The 7,441-nt window shown below is 44.8% G+C and overlaps 1 long non-coding RNA gene across 1 annotated transcript in view; it reads left to right on the top strand.

The window, feature by feature from the left end:
• Nucleotides 1–1,998: 1,998 nt before the first annotated feature.
• LOC111522936 overlaps nt 1,999–7,441 on the top strand; it is a 39,250-nt gene continuing 33,807 nt past the window's right edge. Inside the window, exons 1-2 of the long non-coding RNA XR_002725371.1 lie at nt 1,999–2,153; nt 5,248–5,337. This is a non-coding gene — a long non-coding RNA (uncharacterized LOC111522936). The remainder of the gene's footprint in view (nt 2,154–5,247; nt 5,338–7,441) is intronic.

Here is a 7,441-nt window from a genome sequence, read left to right as displayed (position 1 = left end):
TCACTGTTACCAGCTGACCCTGGCAAGTTACTTAACATCTTCCAGTCCCACTTTCCACATTAGGGAAATGGAGATATTTATATTTGCCCCACAGGGCTGTGAGGTCACTAAATATCACTGAACAACAGAACATAGAAAGTACTAAACACAGAGCGGGGCGGGGTGCAGGGGAATGGGGGCTCCCAAAGGGTGGATCATGCCCCTTCCCTATAGCAATGCCAGCGTCTCTCAGGCCTGGGCATAATTGTGATGTGTTGGCTAACATTTCTCAAGAAGCACTTCAGGAGCCACTTTCTGCTGCTTGCCTTGTTGTGAATCTGTCCCGAGTCCTCACCCCAGTTAAAAATGTCCAGTGACCTTAACAGTTCAAGCACCTCTGAACATTCCTCTGCTAGGCGGGGCAAGCCTCTAGAAACTTCTGCTTCATTTTTCTGTTTGGTTGATTTCTCCCACTCAGCTGCCCCTGCAGAGTCAACTCCCACTCACCCTCCCGGGGAGCAGTCCACACCTCAGGTACCTCACTGTGACGGAAGCTGCTTCACTGAACACTGAACATTCGTACAGTATTGGGGTCCATTCTGTCTCCATCTCGCCCGATTGCCCTCTCTCTGAATCAGTTCTCTGGGCTTCAGAATCCTAGCGAAGTCAGAGGACAGTTGCGTCTTACCGGAGAACCAAAACCTTCTGCCCCCAGGCAATCTCCCTTAGGAGGCCATCTGGCACATCCAGCGCTCCCTTGGTAACTTAGGGGCCCCGGGGTGCTCTAACTTCCAGGCTGGCATGTGATCTCCTGCATGCCTGTGTAGAGAGCCCTCAGCGGGGCGGGAGGATGTGAGTAAAGAACAGAGTGTTCCGGGCAGAACAAAGCCAGCTGCAAATTTGCTCAGGCCCTTTCATTTCTTCCTTGAAGGGACCAAGTGCAGCCTCTAGCGGCTGCTTCTGGACATGGTCACCAGGGTCAGAACTGTGGAACTTGTGGGACTTGTTCACCTTAAACTGGGCCACAGCTCTGGAGCCCGAGGAGGCAGCAGGACTTGGTGACATGGTTCTCTGAAAACCTTCACCAGGCAGGGTTGTGGTCTGTTCCGCAGGCCCGTGCGTGAGTCAAACTGAACCTGCACCCCACACAGCTCAGGTCCAGGGTTCAGGACCAGGCTGATCTCTGCAGTGAGCTCAGCTTCCTAACCCACAAGGGCGTGCAGAACTCCCCCTTGCTCCTTCCTGTAGCTGCGCCCTCGGCCCTCCCAACCTCCCCACCAGCTCTGTTCCCCTTTCCACCTCGATTGTCATGGGCTGTCTGCAGCGTCGGCAGGGGTTTGCAGCTGTTTTCCTTGAAGTTCTTCTTTGCACAGATCCTGAGACTTGATATTTGTTGAATGAACAACATCAGTACAATTTGAATAAGTTGAAAGTGGACCTGAAGTTGAACCGGACCCATTTGCCTTAATCTATTTTCTAGGTTATTTAAAAACTTATGACATCAACTCTTCTTACAAATGTTGGTATTGTGGAATGCTATGTTGGTATATGTGGAAATACTAATCAAATCGATCGCTCTTGTTTCATGGAAGACCAGTATAAATTCTCTGTTCCCTAATGAAAACAAACCCCCCAAACAAAAACACCAAACACTTGAGCTCTCATCGGGTACGTCAAACTATTTCAGGGGCTAGGCACGGCATTTCCTCTAACCCAGGGGGAATCCCTTTAGGGCACTCAAAGGACTGTAGCACAGCATTTACTTTTTTCCACATATTCCTTCAAATGTCTGTTTTCTATATTACCAGCTACTATCCACAGAGAGGCATAAATCCCCTGGAGGAGTCGTATGTGACCCCACGTGATTAACTTTGCATCTGTTTTGCAGCTGTTCACTCTGCAGTTTTATTTTGCTCTTTGGAAAACTCAGAGCAGTGCTTCTCAAATGTTAATGTGCATATGCCAAATCACGTGGGCATCTTGTTAAAATGCAGAGTTTTGAGTTGAGGGTCTGGGGAGGGCTGAGATTGTGCAGTTCTAAGGAGATGCCAGGTGGTGCCAATTCTGCTGCACTGGACACCACACTTAGAGTGGCGAGGTCACTAAATAATAGGAGCGAAAGGATTGTGAGAACACCAACATCAGTGAGAAGGAGGCTGGCTGCAGAGACCATGGTAGGAGGAGTTTTCCTTGGTGATTCTGCTCTTCTCTCCTCACCCTTTCACTTTCCCTTTCCTTGTAAATATCCTTTACTGTGGTCTTTCTTTGATTAAAGAGAAACTGTGTGAGCAGAGCCAAGGGCCACATTCATCTATGGGTAGCACCTAGGCTTCTTCAGGTCATCTGGGCTGGAAGAAAACAAAAAAGTTCTGCAGCCAGTGATAACTGAAACCAGTGAGACTTCTGTAGCCTGTGTGTGCGCACCCAGAAACAGACCCAAAGCCAGCGGTTTCAGTTCCCTCAACTTTATTTTACTAATGTGATAGAGAGGCAGCAAACATCTGCAAGGAACCAGAAATCCTTCCTTTACGTGTGCTGCAATCTAAAACAGTTTATCAATCGTGGCGCCGCTGATGTCTTGGGCTGTCTCATAGTTTGCTGACGGGAAGGCCAAGTGTCCTGTGCATTGCAGGCTGTTTAACAGCATCCCTGGACTCTACCCACGAGATGCCAGCAGCACTCCCAAGCTGTGACAACCCAAAATACCTCCAGACGTTGCCAAATGTCAACTTAGGGGCAAAATTGCCCCCTGGTTGAGAACCACTGGTGTAGGATGGGATAAGGTATAATTTGTCAGTTCTACAGAACGTCTGCCTTCCCCATAGGGGAAGACAGTTTTTTTCTTCATACTTCATACTCGTGGTAATTTCCAAATGTTTCTGTAATAAACATGTTTCACTTTTATAGTTAGAAACAACTATTTGGAAAATAAAATAAAATGTTTTAAGAAGAGTTTCATCATTCTTATGCTGGAAATATGTATATATATACACACATATATATATATTGTGTATATATATATGTATATATATATACATATATATAAATATATATATATATTGAGACAGAGGCTCCCTCTATCGCCCAGGCTGGAGTGCAGAGGCACAATCTCGGCTCGCTGCGACCTCTGCCTCCCGGGTTCAAACAGTTCTCCTCCCTCAGTCTCCTGAGTAGCTGGGATTACAGGCACCTGCCACTGTGCCCAGCTAAGTTTTGTATTTTTAGTAGAGACGGGGTTTCACCATGTTGTTCAGGCTGCTCTGGAACTCCTGACCTCAGGTGTTCCATCCACCTCAGCCTCCCAAAGCGTTAGGATTACAGGTGTGAGCCACTACGCCTGGCCCTTAGTGAACTGGTTCTCAGTGAGACACCACCAAGTGAAATTTCCAGATAAGTGAAGCTAAGGCATGTGGGTTTGTATTCTGCGCCTCTTCTAACTAATTCGTTCTGGCTTCTAGAGAAAGAGATCTGAGGTTGTCCATATGCAGCAGGAAAGAACACTGTCTACCATGGGTTTGGGTGTGGTTGGAGGTGCCATTATGCTTGCTGTGGATTCACCTTTTTAAAAACTGAATTGCCATCTTTCCTTGCACCCCAACATTTGGTTTGCTCTCAATAAGGCAGTAGCTGTGGTCTAATGGAAAGCATGTTGGCCTCAGGGTCTGAAGATATGAGTTGGAATCTCAGCTACACCACTTACTATGACCTTGAATGAGTGGGTCATTGACTCTCCCCTCCTGAGCTTGGACTATGAGCTATTCATTCCCAGCTCATAAGGTGTGTGTGAGGATTAGAGGAGATGACAGATGAAAGCATCTACTCAGTACCCGGCTTATGGGGAGTGCTCAATCATTTATGTGCATTGATACAACCCTTATTTATTTATCATCCAATAAGTAGGTAACACAAATTTTGGGGCAGGGAATATGATCCTGTACTGAATACTGAGAAAATTTCTGAAGATGAAAATAGGGCCCTATACGGGCTTGTTCAGGAGAAAGGAAGCATCCTTTCCTTTGGGCCAAACATCCTCTCGAAGTGAAGGTATATTTAGAAGCCTTCAAACTGGCTTCCTGCACTAAGGGAAGAAATATTTGCATTTGTAGAGATGACTCATTAGGGAAGCTCTAACAAGTTCTCAAAGTGTGATTCCTTGACCTGCAGCATCAGGATCATGTGAGAACTTGTCAGGAATGAAATGACAAGGCCAGCCCCTAAAACTCAATCGATTTGTAGGTAAAATACTCAGGCCCTCGCTCATAGGCTTGGTTCTTACAAACTTCAGATGCTTTTAATCCATAGCAGAGAAGAAACAGCATATAAGAAGTGAAGTGGAGCTATTAGAAGGTGGACCAATAAAGGCAGAGATAAGATGGCAATTGATGGAGAAAATTCAAATATTAAGTCCAGCCTTAAGCTCTTTAAATGTAGGGTAAACAGCAACATACTTCCTCAATAGCCTAAGGTCATTACTTAATATTCTAAAGGGAATATCTGTAGTGCTGGCCTAGAATCATCAAGAAAAACTTAAACCATGTTTTTGTGTTCGGTTTAAAGTGGTAGGATGGTATAGATTTCAGAAAGTTTTTTTTTTTTTTTTTTTTAGACAGAGATTTGCTTTTCTTGCTCAGGTTGGAGTGCAATGGCGCAATCTCGGCTCACTGCAACTTCCGCCTCCTGGGTTTAAGTGACTCTCTTGTCTCAGCCTCCCGAGTAGCTGAGATTACAGGTGTGTGCCACCACGCCCAGCTAATTTTTGTATTTTTAGTAGAGATGGGGTTTCACCATGTGGGTCAGGCTGGTCTCAAACTCCTGACCTCAAGGGATCTACCTGCCTCAGCCTCCCAAAGTGCTGGGATTACAGGCGTGAGCCACTGCGCTTGGCCAGAAGACTTTTTTTAAAATAAAATATATACTTCAAATAACATTTGAGTACGTTAAGGAGTTAGCTTTACTTATTTGGGAATTTTACTTTGTGGCATGCTTCCTTCCCCCAGGAAACTGATCAATGAGGCATCTCTGTAACTTGTTGAGGTCAAGAGCCATTCCCCATGCTTTTACCCACTCCTGTTTGACCACACTGTAAGAACTCAATAAATATGTGTTGGCTGATTGAGCTTCCCTCTAGGCATGGGGATAAAAATGGGGTAAACTCAATTGTTTTGCAGTTGTCATGCTGTTTGCCACCATGCCCGATTATTGCTTTTATCTTCAAAGCCCAATGTCCCCTGCTGATTTCTGTATGTTTGCTTCTTTTCTTCTTTGCAGAAAATGAAATCTATGCATGGAGTGCAACCTTGCTGAGAACATTGGTTTACTTTCTATATTGTCTCTCCATGGCCTGCTCATTCCCTTCAGGTACTAATCATAATTATAGCTCTTCAAGATTCAGTGAATTTCATCATTACTTGTTACCAGTTATGAAAATCACTGATTGTTTCAAGGATTGGTTATTTGTTGAGATGACTTATTAGGGAAGCCCTAATGAATTCTCAGAGCATGGTCCCTGGACCAGCAGCATTAGAAAAATCCCAGCACTTTGGGAGGCCGAGACGGGCGGATCACGAGGTCAGGAGATCGAGACCATCCTGGCTAACATGGTGAAACCCCGTCTCTACTAAAAATACAAAAAAAATCTAGCCGGGCGGGGTGGCGGGCGCCTGTAGTCCCAGCTACTCCGGAGGCTGAGGCAGGAGAATGGAGTAAACCCGGGAGGCGGAGCTTGCAGTGAGCTGAGATCTGGCCACTGCACTCCAGCCCGGGCCACAGAGCAAGACTCCGTCTCAAAAAAAAAAAAGAAATGCAAATTTTCAGGTCCCACTCAGACCTGCTGAATTAGAAACACAAGGAATGGGGCCCGGAAATCTTGGTTAACAAGCCTGCCAGGTGATTCTGATGCCTGGTCAGGTTTGAAGTTGGCTGTTCTAGAGTACCGTCCTTCATCTCACCCCTTACTGTACCACAGGAAGTAGGGTGGGGATAGGGGAGACAAGTTGTCCTCAGTTCAGAATATTTGGAAAATAAACCAACAGAGATAACTAAGCTTAGTAGAAACAACACAGGCTGAGATAAACCTCGGCTTAAATTCTGGCTCTGCCTACATGTCTTTGAGCATAGCATTAATATACCCTAAATGTCATTAACCATTTTGTGACTCAGTGTCCTTAATACTTTGCAGAACTAAATGTTAGGTCTCTTGCCCTTATGTTGTTTAGGCAGTAGAAGTGTTTCCACTTGGAAAAATGTGTCTTCCTATGAAAACCACATTTAGTGCCCAAAACCAAATGTATCTGAAATACTAACTTGGCATTATACTTTAGGTATATTATGAGTTAAAAACACACTTAACAGGCTTTTGTATGCTAGCTTGGGAACTTTATCATCCATTTATTTAATCATTTAGCCATGCCTTTTAAAAAGCACAATACAATTTCCCTATGGGGAAATATATTCCCAGTTCCAAAAATGTAATTTACGTATAACTTCTGTTCATTGGATGTCTCTATGCATCCTTTGTATCTTTAATGTAATCCAGATAGTCAAACTCAAGGAGCAGGGATTTGGAAGCTCCACACAATTAGTATCTTTCCTCAAAACTAGTAAATAGTCTTTGTAACTAAGTAAAACTCAAAAGTTGTGACTTGTTTTCAGTACTGATTATGCTCAACTGAAAAGAAATAATAAGACATTAGGGCAAACCTGGGCTGACTGAGGCATAGAAGAAAATGGAAACACAGAGTCTGGGCACCTGTTTGGCCATGAAGCCATGTCCATTGTCTGCAGGGTAAGTTCTCACTGAGCCTCCTAGCACCTTAGCCACCACATCATAAGGTGACTTCAATGCTGTAATTCAAGGGCAAGAGCTCTAGACTTTTGAAATGAACCACTCATATTTTTTTCTAAGAGGAAATGCACAAATTGTGAGAAGAGAGTTCAGCTTTTGTTCTAGATATGTAAGTTTTCTCCTCTTTAAAATTGGCCTGAGCCAGGCGTGGTCCCAGCTAGTCGGGAGGGACCTGTAGTCCCAGCTAGTCGGGAGGCTAAGGCAGGAGGATGGCTTGAGCCCAGGAGTTTCAGTCTGCAGTGAGCTATGATCACACTGCTGCACTCCAGCCTGGGTGACAGAGCAAGATGTTGTCTCTAACAACAACAACAATAAAATTGGTCTGCGAAAATTTAAATAAAGACTGCTAATTTGTGTGAAGCAGTGTGGTATAGTAGGTAGTGTGTGCCTGAGGGGCAGAGGATCTGAGTAACCCTGGCCTTATTTCTTGCATATAATCTGATTTTCTTTTTTTTTTTTTTGAGATGGAGTCTCGCTCTGTTGACCAAGCTGGAGTGCAATAATGTGACCTCCACCTCCTCGGTTCAAGCAATTCTCCTGCCCCAGCCTCCAGACTAGCTGGGACTACAGGTGTATGCCACCATGCCCGGCTAACTTTTTTTTTTTTTTTTTGAGATG

The sequence above is a fragment of the Piliocolobus tephrosceles genome, chromosome 6 (assembly GCF_002776525.5).
Source record: "Piliocolobus tephrosceles isolate RC106 chromosome 6, ASM277652v3, whole genome shotgun sequence".
Classification (NCBI taxonomy): Eukaryota; Metazoa; Chordata; class Mammalia; order Primates; family Cercopithecidae; genus Piliocolobus; species Piliocolobus tephrosceles.
Note: the sequence above shows the minus strand (reverse complement) of the source record. Positions and strands in the feature narration are given on the sequence as shown.